Below are 17775 nucleotides of genomic sequence, written 5' to 3'. Positions count from 1 at the left end.
TCAAACCGCTAAGCTTCTCTCTATTTTGCATCAATATCAAAAAGTTACTTTCTTTTGGTAAGAACATCTAGTTTTAGTTAAATTTCTGTTGTTAAATCTTTTCAAGGTTGTTGTGGAATACACCAACAGGTTATTCATGTACAATAAAATACTGCTCTAAATCACTTATAGAGAAACTAGCAAAAAACTGAAGGTAAATTCCCAGCCTCCTCAAGATAATTACCAACAATGAGACAATTGCCATGACCTTAAGATTTGGAAACCAAACCATCAGAATCTGCAATCCGAGCATGCAAGAGATCAGTAGACTAATCAAAACTATATTCATCCTAGCACAAGTAACACTGTTCGCCAGACACGCAATTGTGGTACTCACAATAATATTGTACTGAGATCTCTTATAGAATGTAGAGATGAGCAATCTGCTACTTGCACATAAACACGGTACACCCGAAATAATATGGATAACCAAGATACCATGCGGAACACTTCCTGGGTCCCAAATCCAAATAGTCAAGCCCAACTGAGATATACCTTTGGCCCAAAAGAAGCCCAACCATACACCCCAACTATCTGATCTGGACACCCAGAGGTTGGGCACCCAAACATCGCTGATCAAATCCGGCCAGATCTGTAACACTAGCGTCAAACAAGTCGCGGCCACTTGTAGCGTCACTTCCAGAAGAAGCGCCATCGCCATCATCAAAAGCATCGTCTACAGCCGCAGGTGCCCAATGACCACCAGAAATCTATTCCATCGAAATACCAACGCAAATCCACGCCGGCTTCTACCAATAACCTCATCTCCCATGCTTATCTACGCCAGAAAAACGACTCCCAACAGTCAGCGCTGGGCATGAACCATGCCTCGATGTCGAACACCGCTTCTCGCCTTCGATGGTGCTACGTTATACGGTCTTGATTAAGTTGCTCTTTGAGAAATCTAATTAATTAATACATGAATATAAATGTATATTCGGTTGACCACGTCAAACGAGGTTGAGATGAGGATAAATTTGGCTGAGATATTTACCAAATGTATAACATATCTTAGTCATCGCATCAAATGGTTGGTTTGATTAATTTCTTTTCCGCTGATCATGTGATATCTAAAAAGATATACATTTATTGCGATTCGATATCCTAAGAAGCATATTGGAATTTCTTGCTATTCGATAAATAAAAAAACTACATAAATTTAAACTTGACATCCTCTCTCATTCGTCATATCTACCTACATAAAATTATAAACCTAACATCCTCTCTCACTTCAGTTTTCTTTTGATAAAACTAATTAAAGACGTACATTTGGTTGACCACATGGATCAAAGTTGAAACTAATATGAAAACCGCAAAAAAAAAATTGGGTTGGAAACTTCTCACAATTTAATATTTTATTTTTATTTATTTTCTTGACATTTTTTAAAATTCTATAATATCCTTAATATATTGAAAAGTATTTCTTTTTTTGTTTGAAACGATTGAAAAGTATTTCTAAAAGTGGGTGCTTTTAAATATTAATAGCATTGATAATGTTTTTATTTCTTTCTTGTTATAGATTTAAAACTAAAAGTCAAGAAAAAAGTGAAAACTTGGGAAAAGAATGCCGCCAGAACTTAAAATTTTCAAAATTTTGCAAAAATTTTCAATGGTTGTTTAATTTATGGCGGTAAAATATTCAAATCAACTTAAAATTCCCGCTATCTACTTTCATATTCCCTCACTTTGATTCAATTAAAGAAAAAAAAAATCATAAAACGCTATCCCTAACTTTAATACCTCCATATTCTCCCATTATCCATCTTCTTCATACCCAGATTGTCAGAAGATTCTCTCTATCTCGTAGCAAATCCAAGGCACCAAGATTCCCATTGTTAGGCAAAGGAAGCTCACCGGCTTTGTGGTATTTCTCTTCCTCCTCTTCCTTCCTCTAAATGCTTTTTTGTGTGTCTGGGTAGGCTTAGGGGTTTCGAGAAATCTAGAATTTGCAAAAAGAGATACATAGAGGTCTCTGAGATATCTACATTTTGAATACAGAGATACATAGAATGAGGGGGGTTTAATTCTTTTAATTTTTCAATTACAAATTTAGGGAGCAATTTGGGAGATCCAATCTATTGGGTTTGTTCAAATTTGGTTTTTGTTTCAATTAACAGAGCGAACCAAGGTGTCTCCGCTTCCCAAATTCCTCTCCTTCACTCTCTGCGGAAATTCCTAAATCATTCTTCAGTCTCCAAATCAACATTGCTGGAATGGCAGCCATTTCAAATGTCACGGGATGAGGTCACGGCGGGAGCTCAGTAAGGTCTCAGTTTCAGTCACTTCCTGGATTGATGTCTCCGATCTTTTGGCCCTTTAAGGTATATTCCTGATCGGCTTTCCCATTTCTTGCCGAGTTTCTATTGTAAATTTATTTCAATTATGCAATTTGAACTTGAAACATGCTTTTTTACTATACAATGGAAATTTCATGCTTCTGATACGAATTCAAATAAGGCTAGGTGGGTTAATGACTATTATCATTACCAACAAATTGACGCTGTGAATATTGATTTTGAACTATGGATCAAGTGAACAGTTCATGAAATTCTAGTTATAGTTTGATACTTTTTCTCGTATCTTTCTCGTAAAAGAAACTAGACGCCAGATGCCCAAGTAGGTTACATTCTTGCTGATCTAGTTTATATATCTTTGTCATGCCATTTCATACTACTGTGAATTTCGGTGCAGATATAAAGGACATGGACAAGCCTTTGGAAAGAAACACAACCTTGCTAGTCCCTTGAAGTGGAACACCATTTGTGTGAATTAAGCAGGATACAATTATGTTCAATGCCTAATTCAATCTTAAACTGATGGAACATTGGTTGAATTTAATTCACATTGCTGGGATGCGAATCATTCAAAAGGAAGTTGGTATGTGTAGATTCTGAATTCATGAAGCTTTTCTGAACAAAAAAGTAGAAGGTATAATGATTATATTCTTCATGCTAATTGTGACCTTACAATAACTTGTTTTTACTTTGAGGTATGATTTCTAAAAATAATTTTATCATTAGCTGCAGATTGGTAATAAGAACAAACTGCTACTACTGAACATTATTGAGACCCAAAAGTGGTAAGCTCATTCTTCTAATTACTTGCTTATGGTCTTCTCTCGGCTTATTTAGTTTCATAGTGCATCATTGCTACTTTCACTCCATTAAAATTAGGTGGAGGTTGTTCATTTCTTTCTTGTGATTTTGTGTAGTTGAACTTTAGATTTTCTTTGTTGAATAATGCAGGGGAGATGCATACAGCATACGCAAAAAATATTCAGTATTCAGACAGTGCTCGAGTCCGAGTATGATCTATGCTGTTCTATTTGTTGGTCCTTGTGCATTCCTATATGTTAATATTAAGTGTACATATGTGCTTGTGTGCAGTTGACTATGTTTCCTTAATCTTGCCATGACTTAAGCTCTCTAATCTGGTTTATATCAGTTTTCCGAACTCTAGCTTCTTGCCATATTTACTCTAGCTTAAATGTCAACCCTGCTGAGCTTAATGTATCTATGCATGTATTTTTTTTGCTTCTGTTTCTCCATGTGCTTGAATGTCATCTATTGTGATTGTAGATGAACATATGCCAAGTGAGCTGAAGAAAGTTATTGTGCAAGCTTGAATGGATGAGAAGCTTACTCAAGCTGAGTTTGCTCAAGTAGCACCCTCTCCATAGATAGACAAAGCAGAGAGAGAACCCGAGTTGTGAGACGCAGTGAGGCAAGAAGAGGATCTGGTATTAAAAGAGAATCAAAATATCTGTAACGTATTAACTACATCAATATATTGATTTATATCCACACTATTTGGAAGAATCATTGTTGGATGAAACTGTTGGAATGGTCCAGTATCAAAGTATGAAGAACAGGCTTGTGAAAAAGATGTGTACGCATGGCTCTTGAAGTTCTTTATGCCTATCTAGAAGACTTGAACAAATGCTGTTAACAATTTAATTTAGCTAGCTTTATGTCTGTTTTATAGTTAATCAACTTGAAGATTGAGTCCCATGAACTGGTAATCATTTGGCTCTCTGTGTAGTTATATTCTTTGTGAAAATATAGCATGTACTTGTGTAAATCTACTTCTTTGATCCATCAAAGTTATCCTTTTGTTTTTGAAATTGAATGGTGCAATAACCAAATAATAGACTTTTACAACAATTGATCGAGATAAGCAAATGTAACTGAATTGAGAGGAAATCTAACAAATTGATACTTGAGTCAGGACTGATGTTGCATACAAGAGTTTGAAAGAAAAGATGTTGTCCAAGACTCAAAAAGGGACAAATGGTGCAACAACTCATGTATAGAAATAGTCAATGATCAATTTACATACTACTCGACAACAACTAACAATAGTTATATGAATTTTGGTTTGGCAAGGTAAACTACATTGTAGTCCTTAAAAAAAAAAAGGTAAACTATACTGTAATAGACAAGAGAAACAAATTCTAGTGTTATACAGCAGTTGGACCTTGTGTTGATGACAAGGCGTCCTGGGTATTTTCTCAAGGCAGCACCATGGTTTTCTTTTAGACTGAGGACCACCCCATTCTTCTTTGAGGATAATTATCTGGAGTCATGGAGATGAGTTACCCTCTTGAGAACAGTTGTGTGTACTGCTCTCTGCAATTGGATTAAAACAAGGTGTTATACTATCATTCATACAATAGGTGCTTAAAGGATTTCAAAGTTGAGCTTGGTCTTTATGTACAGCATTTGGGTTAGCTGTCAGAACCGCTAAACCTCAGCGCTTACAATTTTGTAGTCGCTCCGGACAGGTGACGGAGAAATGTCGGCGACGAACCTTGACCGGAGACTGTTAGATCTTGGGTTTATTCGATTACCACGACCTCTGCCCTCTGCTGTCTAGTCTAATCGGGCTGTAGGGATCTCTCCGACCCGAGTCGTGTTATGAATCTGGGTAGAGTCATCTGCAGGGGGGAGGCTTTAGTTGGGGGATGGGAGGTTTTAGTTGGGCGGTAAAACTTATTTTTACTCCACTGCAGATTTTTTTGTCTCAATTTCATTGTTGTTGACTAACTGAAGATTAGCTAACGTCTATCTTCCACTAACGGCGCACGTGACCACGTGCTGTCAGTGCATATGGTCTTAGGTGCATGGAATCTACTCCCGTGGTTGTGCGTTCAGGAGAGAAACCAAGTAAGAAGAATGAGGCGGCTTAGGAGTTGAGAGGTTTTTTGACGGGTGGGTTGATAAGAAAGAGAGGTTTCTGAAAAGGAAAAAAAAAAAAAAAAGGTATTTCGAGAGGGATCTTTTTGCAAAAGCTTAGGGCATTGTGGACAGAGTAGAAGGGAGGAAATTTCCATAATATGCTGCTAGTTGGTTTGTTAAAGTTAAACTAGTTGATATCAGAAAGCGCACCCAGTGAAAGAAATGAAGGAAAAAAGGCTCTTGGTCTCCTACTCGCTGGCAACATCCACAAAGTGGAAGACCTAAGGGCAGTCATCAAAGACCAATTAGGTACGTGCTTAGCTGCTATTGCACTACCCTTCCTGTTTGTTCGATCAGCTATACAAGTGGAAGCTCAGGCTCCTAGTGCTTATTCACCAAGGATTGGCTAGTGTACGTGGACATTGAGAGTGATTGTGCTTTGACAAGGATGATTTTTCTGCAATAGGTTGTATTTTGTGGAGGATTGTTAGGCTTGAGTGAATTTTATCCGTTCACATTCAAACTTATTTATTGTGAAGCGAAAGGTGTAGTGCATAGATTATTGCACATTATTAGCTTTTGTCATATAGATAATTATTGACTAGATAACACTTCTCCTATTGATATGTTCCTCACTGTTAGGTTGACCCTCACCGGTAGATTGGGTTTCAAACCCCTTAAAAAAAAATGTTTCACCAATCATTTTTAAATGTGAATTACACACATTGATGATATTTAGCAAAAAATGTTCATCAATTTTTTTAAATATATATTACGTACTTATGTTGACGACACGTTTATCAACAAAAATATTCTAATAATTCGGAAGCAGGTCTCTAGCTCTTGAAAGGTTCTCGTCTCGTTGGTCTGCTACATCTGGAATGGATTATGCAGTTCTCATGATTATGATGTAATATTTATAGATTGAAAAAAATAAGGGTGAGGCTATTGCCACCCTATTATCTTCTCAGTTCATCCTACATCTTAAATTTTTTTGTAAATATTCCCTTGTTGCCCTTGTGCATGTACAATATCTAAAAGGCAATCAATAAAAAAAAATTGAACAAATCAACTGATAATTAGTTATTCAACACTAGAACTGCAGTAGCCATAACCAACGCACGCAGGTGTACCTCTGTCAATGTGGCCAGGGGTGGAGGACGCAATCAATTCCTTGGCCTATGAGGTCGAGTTGTTGAGGCGCATGTCAAGCATGATATGTGAATGGTTGCTATGGAGGCATTTCTATCGTATATAGCCATTAAGCCATGCCCAAAAGCTCCAAAGAAACTTGATGCTATCATTGTTAATTGCATCCATTATCCTCAATAATGGAGGTCTGGATGATTGTCACAATTAATAGAGGATTGTAATAACTCTAATTCACTATCATCTTCCTACTTATGTAATCTTCCATAATTAATAGTGATTGTCATGACCCTAGTTCTGAGCATATATAGGAATAGAAGGAAAGATCATATGATTTGAGAAGACTTGAGGTCTGGGTGGAAGATGATTGTGTTCTTAGAGTGTGTTTGGATGAGGGAAAAAAATGATGGAATTTAATTGAAAGTGAGGATTTCATAATTTCTAAAAGTCAAATTCCCTTGTTTGGCATTATCAGATTGGAAATTTTAAATTTCTTTGTGGAAAAAAACGAATGAATTCGTTATTTAAATTCCTCACTTCAATTTCCACCAAAATAGGTGCCATTTACGAATTCCTTTGCAGTATTCAATTTTTAAATGGAGGTCTGAATTAGGGTTTACTAATAGTTCTACACCGCCAGCCATTGACCTTCTAAGCCACAATTCGGAGATGACGTCGTGTAATGGATTAATCTGTCTTTATAATTATGATGTCGCTGTCCCTGTTGGTATATTTAATCCATGCACTCGAGAGTTCACTACTCTTCCAGTTTCTCAATATGCTTCAAAGTCCGGTTCCAACTCTGGGCGGACGTACAGTCTATTATATCGGGTTCAGTCCTCTTACAAACGAGTATAAGGTTTTCCGTGGGGACGTGCATCGTAATTCAAAGACAAGGAGGAGTAGTTTCATGTTCGAGATTTTCACTCTGGGTAGGACAAGTAATTCATGGAGGAATGTACAAAACATAGGCCTCGATGATCCCGATCTGGATGCTGCAGCTATAGCCTACTTTTTTTGAAATAGCAGCTATAGCCTACTTTAATCGTAGAAATGTGTGCATCCATGGGGCCATACGTTGGGCGGAAAGGAATATGAAGGGCGTAACCCTGCTTTTGATGTCGGAGAAGAGAGATTCAGATTAATTCCACTTCCTCAAGATTATGAACACTGTTATGCCGGTTACATAATTGAAGTGAATGGATGTGTGGCTATATTTCGCCACGACTTAGGGCTTGTTTCGGTGATGAGCTAGCATATGGATATTGAAAGATTACCAAAATCAGTTGTGGGTTAAGGAGGGTATTGTCTTTGCTGATGAGTGGCAGAAGTTGGGACGGCCTCTCCCGGTATGCTCAGTCCACACAGGCGAGCTGCTGCTCCGTCCGGGCCTCAGAGGTTATGGAGACGTGCATCTTTACGATATGAAACTTAAGTGTAAGTACATTGGACTATCTCTATTCAACACATGACTTTCCCAAAGCCACAAGGAAATCAGAAAATGCAAAGCACTAGGAGAGTATCTCTCCTACTTGTTCGGAGGCTTAAAGAAAATCAAAGAAGTCTGCAATATCGGATCACCAAGAGAAAATCAAGGAGAATCACTATCACTGATCTTGAGTTAATGGTAGGATTCATTTCATATCATTGTGCATAAATTAAATTGATTTGCCTATTGGATAAATGGATCTGATATGCTTATCCTCTTTAAAAGGTTTTCGGCATGCATATCAAGTAGAGATCGGATTTACACAAAGATAGGAAGAATTGATTTTAGTTTTAAAACCTTACTTACATATCTTATTCTGTGGTCCAAAAAGAGATTTGATTGAGGGGGAGTCTTCCTCCCTTATAAAAGGTTTTGAAACTGCAGTTAGAGGTAGAGTTTTGATGCATAAAATTGTTCTCTCTTGAACTACTCATTTTTTTGTTCAAATCAATTTCTGAAAACTCTCTCTGCTTGTTTCATGTATTCTATTGCATAATCTCTCACGTTCATAATTCATTCTCAAGATCAGTGATTCGTTTGAGTGCAAGGAAGGTTGAAGATAGATTGTCTAGAATGTTGTGTTGATCTAGTTAGGAGTTAGAACAGTTGTAAAACAAGTTGGCATTTGTTGCTAAGCGAAAGTGTTTGTTATGAACAACACTACTTGTATTCTGTAAACTCTAGCGTTTCATATTGGATTGATTTCTCGTGTTGGCTACGTTAAAAGCCACGCAGTGAAGTTTCCTCAGTGGAGAGGTTTACACTGCGTCAGCAAAAGCTTGTGTTCTTTTTACTTGAGTTGTTTGATTATCAAGTCTTGTTAGTTATACAAGACATTGAGTTATATATTGTTCCGTCTGGTGTTTTCATTAAGAGTTATCAGAAAACTGAGATTATATTACCGGGATCGATATTAACTAGTTATGATGAAAGCATAGAACCTCTAAGATGAGAATGCATATACGATAAAGGCATGGCATAGAATCAACACAAAAAATTCAAGGCAAAACAATGTAAATCGAGTTTAAGGTACCTTGTAATTAATAGGACAGCTAGAATGCGTCTCAACCTTTAGTTGTTTGGACTTTAGTTAATCTTCAACCATTTTCATGGTTTGATAATGTTTTTTGAATTTTTATTCTTTGTAAGGGGTTTTGGTATCATGTCTCCCCTTTTGGTGTTGATCTCTCTTAAATTTAATTACCTTTTCTTTTGCCAAGAAAAAAAAAAAAAGTTATGGCATAGAATGTCAGTTGTTCCATGCAACTGTTTTTGTGGTTTAAAAAGTGATCGAGCTCCTTGCTCAAACCCATGGGACTCGGCTCTAGTGTGCATTATGCTTTTTACACTTTTGTTTTGGGTAGGGATGAAGGTCAGTCCGCCTGAAAATATCGGTCTATTATTGGAACTTGCTTACTAGCTATTGTTATATATCGACTATAAGAGCATATTTTCTTAAGAACTCACATTTTTTTTTTTTTTGGTCTGATTCTTAAGAACTCACTTTGTAAAGATACTTTAGTCGGAATAGTGACCAGAGGTGGCTCTAGGTGCTATTTAAAATGAAATCGAAAAGTTCGGGTACTAATTGTGATCAAAATTGAAATTCAGGTACTATCGATAAGATTGAGCTATAGTTCAGGTACCATTTGTGATAATAACCCTTAAATTAAAGTTTCGAAGTCTTTTCTTTTTCTTTTTTTAAGTCATAAAGCCAATGCAATAACCTATCGACTTTATAAATATCAGGTTTTTGCTCAATTACAGGATCTGGATTGCCGGTTAATACTAGGAAAGTTTAAGGATGCCTAAAATCCTTTTGGACCACAATCCATGAAGGACAAGGAATCGATATCCAAAAAGATCTTGGAAAAGGAATATTGGCATGTTATAAATTAAAAGCCTGGGGTTTGCCATGAGAACTCCAAATCTCTCCAGTGCTTATTTCATTAGCCCCCAATAACTTCAAGCTCCTTGCTTCTTGATCAATCTGCAAGCCTTTCCATGATGACAATGCATCAGCAGCATGTAGCTGGTAAGGACCATAGGTCAAGAAGTCTCAATCCTGCTGCCAAGCCCTTTTTGTCTCTACATGAAAACCAACATCCTATTCCTTCTTCACTACAACCCTTCAAACCAGGCATACAAGATGTTGCAGCACCACCTTTTCAACCTATGCTACACCAGCCTCACGTTCTTCCTGTTTATGGATATCATAACCAGGCATGCAGCATTAGTGGATACATTAATCCAGTTCAAGGTTTTGTGCACCCAAATCAGCCTCAACCTCGATATTACGCTGCCAATTTCTTTAATCCTATTTTTGGATCCGTGCCGCTCGTTACACCTCAGTTTTTTGGTCATGATCCATGTTACCAATTAGGTCAGCCAAGTATGGGATCTCATTCTTTGAATTCAGGGGTTCCATCAGCATCGTTGAGGGATAAAATTGTGAAGCAAATAGAATACTATTTCAGTGATGAGAATCTGCCACATGACCATTATCTAATTTCGTTGATGGATGACCAAGGGTGGGTTCCAATATCAACTGTTGCCAAGTTTAAAAGGGTTGAGAAAACTCAATATTTGGAAGGAGCTTCCGAGAATAGAGGGACGAAAATTAGGGTTTTGGAAACGCACAGAAGCGACTGTTGCCTGTCCGGCGGCGTCCCAGCATCGACCATAGGTCCAGGCCTCATCGATGAGTGGAGGATGTTGCCGGACGGGATTGTGGGGGCTTGGGGTTCCAATTTTTGGTATCCGGTTCGACCTTCTTGGTCGTGTATGATTTTTCGTCCCTCTCAGGCGGCGGTGCAGGCGGGCAGGATGGATGGTTGGCGATCGACGCAGGCTTGGAGCAAGTGGTCAGAGGCTGGATCGTGGCGGCGGTTTTCCATGGATCGTACAGCGCTGACTATATCTCCGGGGTTGGTCGATCGGAGGAGAGTACAAGGGTGTCGAACTTTCAGGCGGAAGGACGAAGCCGGGCGACAAGGCACGGCGAGTTTCTCTCTGATTCTCGGTGTGGGCTCATCGAGATCTGGCTTTACGCCTGGATCTGGCCGACAAAAGTTGAGGTTGGTGTGGCTTGCTGCGTGGTTGGAGTTTTTCCGGCGGTGCGAGTTCGACGGGAAGGATTTATGGGGGTGGTCTGCAGGCGGGTCATCTGAAGAGGAGGAAGATGGTCGCGGCGGCTGGTTTTTGATTTTGTTTAAAGTAGTTTTCTTGGTCAAGATTTCAATTAGGGGTTTGGTTAGGTTTTTCTGGTTTTTAGCATGTCCCTACTCTGTTGAGCTAGGGTTGGGTCAAATTGAGGTGCCATGGATGTGGTGTTTTTCCTGGGGACGAATTGGTTTATTGTTGGTTTTGTCTTATGGTCAATGTGCTGACGAGCGATCCTTGCACGTGGTCTGGCATTTTTGGGACACGGTGTGGAAAAGGGCGTTGGTTGTTTTAGCGGTTGTCTATGAGGTGGAATCGATATTCTCGGGATTCTCGGTAGCCCGAGTCGTTGGGCGGTATTGGTGGTTAGGGGTTGGGCTCTTTCAGCTCATGGAAGTCATTTATGGTGACGGACCCGTAACTGGTTTAGGTTTTAGGGAGGAGAGTGGGGAATTCTTGTCCACCACCGGTCATTCCCGTGTTATGTAACTTCGTTTCATTTTAATAAAGGATCTTATTCTCAAAAAAAAAAAAAAAAAAAGTTTAAAAGGGTTGAGAGAATGTGTGCGGATATACCATTTATTCTTGACTCATTGTTGTTTGGTTCAAGTGTTGTAGAAGTGCAGGGTAACAAGTTAAGAAGACGTCGTGATGAGTGGTCAAATTGAATTTAGATCATCAGCTAGATGAGAAGGGGTGCGCTCGTTAGTTTCGTCTTTCGTCTATTGTGTAGTGGTAACATTGGCATTGCAAGTCAGAGACAGATGTGAGAAAACAAAATTACAAAGAAAAACCTTCCGCAGGCAAGATAAGCAGAGACGGTGAGTGGTTTAAGAGATAGGTTAGAAAGACTCCTTATGTGCCATCGATCAAACACCTGTTGATGGTTGACATAGATGCTTTTTTTTTGCCCCCTTGAGAAGGAACAACAAATTTTGATGGTACTGCTGAATTGCTGATGGGGTGATGGCCAGTGAGTCGAGTAAATTAGGTCGATCAGTGGCTTCAAGTTTTGATGATTCAGCGAAGTGATAGCGATATGGAATAGAGAATATTAATTATGGAATGCTTTTATTGTGGTTGAATGCTCACAACTCTAGCTATCTCTTTGTTTGAATTTTTGTTTGCTCTATATGAACTTGGATATTGTATGTGTTCAAAAGTCTTGTAGAAACACACACACACACACACACACACACACACACACACACACACACATATATATATATATATATATATATATATATATATATACATATATACAGATCCTATCCAGAGCGAGGCATCGCTTTGAAATTTCAGAGCGAGGTTAGGGTTTAGGGTCACTTTTCGGTCGCATATCCACATCTCAACCGTTCAGTTTCTAAGTACTAATGTATAGATCATCTCTGCAAAATTTCAGCCAAATTGATGGTCGTTAAGGCATTGATAACTGCCTTAAAGCTAGTACGGTTCAGGTTGGACAGATTCAGTTCGTCCATTGGTTTAAGCGAGTTAGATACCTTAAAGACCATCAATTTCGTTGAAATTTTACAGAGATGATCTATACATTAGTACCTAAAAACTGAACGGTTGAGATGTGGATATGCGACCGAAAAGTGACCCTAAACCCTAACCTCGCTCTGAAATTTCAAAGCGATGCCTCACTCTAGATAGGATCTGTATATATATATATATATATATATATATATATATATATATATATAGTGTTGTCAACTGCATGCTTAGAATATGGAATTATTGTTGGAATTTAATTAGAATATTTCAAAATACCAACTATATTCGAAACCTCCATTAGTTTAATTGCAGATGGTAATAGTAATTAACTCTCTTTGATTGTGATTGACACAAAGATTTCATCAATTTACTCATATACTATTATTTGGTCAAAATATGCAATTATGGTGGTTCATTCCTTATTTGCTTTATTCCGTTTTGATTTACTCATCAATGTCAAGATATATATTGCCTTTCTGTTACATAAGTTACAGAGTATAAATGTCATTCCTAATTAGACGTTTTGACTCTTCCTAATCAGTGTCATAATATTCCTTTCGGTTATATGAGTTACATAACTTAATTGCTATTATTAAATTGTCATTGCATTGATCATTCCTGCCATATATATAATCCCTAGCTTTCCAGATAAAAATACACAATAGAAATTCAAACTCCTTTGTTTCATTTCCGAGCTCGAAGTATTCATGTGTTTCCTTTAATTTATCTATTCTACCAAAAGAAAGTTTCAAGTTGTTCGATACGATCCGAGTATTGTGAGTGTCCACCTACAAGGATCGAGGTTGTTGTACCCTGGAGGGTAGGGCGCCACAAACCTGCTACACCTAGACATTGTCTCCGAGGGGCGAAATCTACTCTTAAGGGCAGTGTTTACACGCCTCAACCTTAAACTCTTTTTGAAGTGTAATCATTTGGTGGTGGCTCGCAAATCTAAAAGATAAGTGTTGATCTTCTATTTTCAACTTATTATGACATTAATTTGATTATATTTATTTACTAATAAAATATTATATTTGTGGAATTTTGTAGGAAACGAAATCTGGTGACAGAAGTAGCATCCATCGACCAAATTTTCCAACAATCTTAAGAGTAGAATATATTGGTGGATGTTTCCTTGTGGAATGCTTAAAATATGAAGATAAGTCTTTTATTCTTTGAATGAACATAATTCTATATATCTTGTTAAACATATTACTTTTCATCTCTGAGAATTGAAAAGAACATTTTCCTTTGAGAATGAAGGATCACTATTATCTTGAATTATATTTATGAATTAGTTGTTCCTTTTGCAATAGGAACCATTTGATTTGGAATTATATGTGATTCGTTGGCTTTTTATTGATTGCACTTTAATCATGCATTAAGTTTCAGTTATATTTTATTTGCTTATGGCTTATGATCGTTTAAGTTTCTGCCTATATTTAAATTACTCAATTGCATTCATTTTTGTTATTGGTGTTAGGTTATAACTTGAAAAACTAAATAGTTCTACATTTGAAGTTGATCCTATAATGTGCATTTTTCAGTTAGTAATGCATGGTGTAATGATGATCTAGGTTGTGTTGTCAAAGGGAAAGAACATAAAGTTTGTAAGCTTGTTAGATCTTTGTATGGTTTGAAACAAGCTCCTAAGCAATGGCATGATAAATTTGATAAAGTTATGCTTTCAAATGATTTTGTCATTAACAATGCTGATAAATGTTTATATTGCAAGTCTGATGGTGATTCATATGTGATTATATGCTTGTATGTTGATGACATGCTTATTTTTGGAACTAACCTTGAGATAGTTAATGAAACTAAATCTTTTCTAGCATCTAGCTTTGATATGAAAGATATGGGTGTTGCTGACATGATTCTTGGAATTAAGATTACTAGAACCAAAGGTGGCATTTCACTTTCTCAAGAACACTACGTGGAAAAGGTATTGAGAAAATTTGGTCATTTTGATTATAATTCTGTCGCAACACCTTATGATGCTAGTATTCAATTAAAGAAAAATAGAGGTGAGTGTTTTTCTCAATCTGAATATGCACAAATCATTGGTAGTTTAATGTATCTAACAAATTGCACAAGACCAGATATATCTTATGCAGTTGGAAGATTGAGCAGATACACTCAAAGTCCAAACAAGGACCACTGGAATGCTATCCCAAGAGTACTAAAATATTTAAAAGGTACCATTAATTATGAATTAAAATATGGTGGATTTCCTGCTGTACTAGAGGGGTACTGTGATGCCAACTGGATCTCAGATTCAGATGAAACAAAATCCACTAGTGGGAATGTATTTACTCTTGGTGGAGGTGCGGTGTCTTGGAAATCATCCAAGCAAACAGTGATAACTCGATCCACTATGGAATCTGGGTTTGTAGCCTTAGAGAAGGCGAGTTCAGAGGCTGAGTGGCTTAGAAACCTCTTGGCAGATATCCCATTATGGAAGAGACCAACTCCGTCTGTGTTTATGCATTGTGATAGCCAAGCTGCTATAGCTAGAGCTAAAAATAAAACATATAATGGGAAAAATAGGTATATACGCCTAAGACATAATATTGTGAAGCAATTGCTTGAGAATGGAGTCATATCTATTGACTATGTAAAATCAGAGTTGAATTTAGCTGATCCTCTAACAAAACCACTAGGCCGAAAACTAGTGAGTGATACATCGAGGGGGATGGGGCTTATGCCTATAGACAAAGATCAAGAGTGATGGTAACCCAACCTATGTGATTGGAGATCCCATGAAGTAGGTTCATATGGGTAATAACAAGTCACTTGTTGGTCAGTGGTGCACTATCAAATAAACTATTGATAGTCCCTCCCTATGATGTAGATAGATAGTGCTTGAACTGCAACGTGTAAGGTTGAACAAATGTTCTTAATGAGTTTCATAGCCCAAACATTTGGGTGGTGTGTTTGGTTGCAGTATACACTTGATGGATTCACCTATATGGATGTGGAAGTGGGGCCGCTTCCTATGAGAGCAAGGCATACTCTCTAGAGCATTCATGAATATCCAGGTAAGGTGCATGGCCTATTCTCGCCACCCCGCTTCGAACAGCTTGATCCGAGAGTTAATGTGAATGGTTAGTTGTCTGATTCACAATTAGAAATTTTGGTTCATAGAAAATTTTATTTTCACCAAGGTTTCGTGGGTCACGACTAATTTGTCCTATGGCTGGTTCATAGTCCATAAGACACCAGTTCTGATGCATTGATTCTCACTTTCTTTTGGTATTCCTTATCTTACAGATTTACACTTTCCTTAACACTTTGGTATTGGTATTTTGAAATAGTGGGGGATTGTTGGAATTTAATTAGAATATTTCAAAATACCAGCTATATTCGAAACCTCCATTAGTTTAATTGCAGATGGTAATAGTAATTAACTCTCTTTGATTGTGATTGACACAAAGATTTCATCAGTTTACTCATATACCATTTGACCAAATAAATATGCAATTATGGTGGTTCATTCCTTATTTGCTTTATTCCGTTTTGATTTACTCATCAATGTCAAGATATATATTGCCTTTCTGTTACATAAGTTACAGAGTATAAATGTCATTCCTAATTAGACGTTTTGACTCTTCCTAATCAGTGTCATAATATTCCTTTCGGTTATATGAGTTACATAACTTAATTGCTATTATTAAATTGTCATTGCATTGATCATTCCTGCCATATATATAATCCCTAGCTTTCCAGATAAAAATACACAATAGAAATTCAACCTCCTTTGTTTCATTTCCGAGCTCGAAGTATTCATGTGTTTCCTTTAATTTATCTATTCTACCAAAAGAAAGTTTCAAGTTGTTCGATACGATCCGAGTATTGTGAGTGTACACCTACAAGGATCGAGGTTGTTGTACCCTGGAGGGTAGGGCGCCACAAACCTGCTACACCGAGACATTGTCTCCGAGGGGCGAAATCTACTCTTAAGGGTAGTGTTTACACGCCTCAACCTTAAACTCTTTTTGAAGTGTAATCATTTGGTGGTGGCTCGCAAATCTAAAAGATAAGTGTTGATATTTTATTTTCAACTTATTATGACATTAATTTGATTATATTTATTTACTAATAAAATATTATATTTGTGGAATTTTGTAGGAAACGAAATCTGGTGACGGAAGTAGCATCCATCGACCAAATTTTCCAACAATTATTTTCTTCCAGAGTAGGTCGCGAAATTAAAGGTTTTCTTTGGTGAGAATTTTATGAATCAAGCCAGGGCTGTCGATCACTCAATCTGGTAAGGATAACGCAAATGCAATCCTCTCTGTGGTGTAATATTGGAGATCATCCAATGTTGGGGAGCAGATGAACTAACCAAACCTGGATTGTTTGTGGGGAAAAGGACACCAAATTAAGAAGTGGTGCGGGAGAGCTAGCTTGCTAATTGCTATTGTACGTGTAAGTTCAACGTTTAGTGCTTGTCGTTTTAGTGTTGTCGATCTACATTATATGAGACAGTCGTCAAATGCAATCCAATAATATATTCTTATTTGTTTTTTGCTATGTTCAGTCCTTAATTAATTGCCTCGCAGTATCACTATTAAACAAGAGTTCTCTTACTTGGAAATAACAAGTAACAAGTATAAAAAAAACTTACGATTGAGCTCCACACGTAGTCGTCCATAATCATAGAAGATGAGAAGTGAAAATAAAACAACTTGCAGAGAGGTGTGAGTTTTATCTCAAACTGGCCTCCTAGCTACTTATATAATGAAGATTATTGTCGATTGTTCTTTGAAAAAAAAGGATTACCTGTGAATTCTTCAATTTATATCCCCATATATAATTATATGTTTCAGTCTGAATATATCTATAATTAATTTCTTCTTAATCTGCCATGATAAAGTAATATGGGCTTCACATCTAAAATCAATTGGCAATGGATAGAGTAGTCCAAACTTTTATAAACTCATAGACAATGTCTCATGTTTCCCATATGGGATGTATATTCTCAACAGTAAACAACCTGGCTCATACATATATATATCAGATCCTATCCAGAGTGATACCTCACTATGAAATTAACGTTTGAGGTTGGAGTTTAGGGTAACTTTTCGGCCAAATTGATGGTCGTTAAGGCATTGATAACTGCCTTAAAGTTAGTACGGTTCAGGTTGGACAGATTCAGTTTGTCCATTGGTTTAAGCCAGTTAGATATCTTAAAGATCATCAATTTGACTGAAATTTTGCAGAAATGATCTATACATTAGTACCTAACAACTTAAT

At 37.2% G+C, this 17775-nt stretch overlaps 1 long non-coding RNA gene across 5 annotated transcripts; it reads left to right on the top strand.

Moving 5' to 3' along the window:
• The first annotated feature begins 1762 nt into the window (after positions 1–1762).
• On the top strand, positions 1763–4124 carry LOC112200226. Of its 5 annotated transcripts, none has more exons than XR_005810287.1 (6): positions 1763–1903; positions 2157–2360; positions 2731–2916; positions 3060–3118; positions 3285–3343; positions 3618–4124. It is a non-coding gene; the product is annotated as an uncharacterized LOC112200226 (long non-coding RNA). The 5 variants fall into 5 exon arrangements; XR_005810285.1 differs by having other exon boundaries at positions 2731–2967; positions 3066–3118; XR_002936211.2 differs by having other exon boundaries at positions 2731–2967.
• The last annotated feature ends 13651 nt before the right edge of the window (positions 4125–17775 follow it).

The sequence above is a fragment of the Rosa chinensis genome, chromosome 4 (assembly GCF_002994745.2).
Source record: "Rosa chinensis cultivar Old Blush chromosome 4, RchiOBHm-V2, whole genome shotgun sequence".
NCBI classification, from domain to species: Eukaryota; Viridiplantae; Streptophyta; class Magnoliopsida; order Rosales; family Rosaceae; genus Rosa; species Rosa chinensis.
Note: the sequence above shows the minus strand (reverse complement) of the source record. Positions and strands in the feature narration are given on the sequence as shown.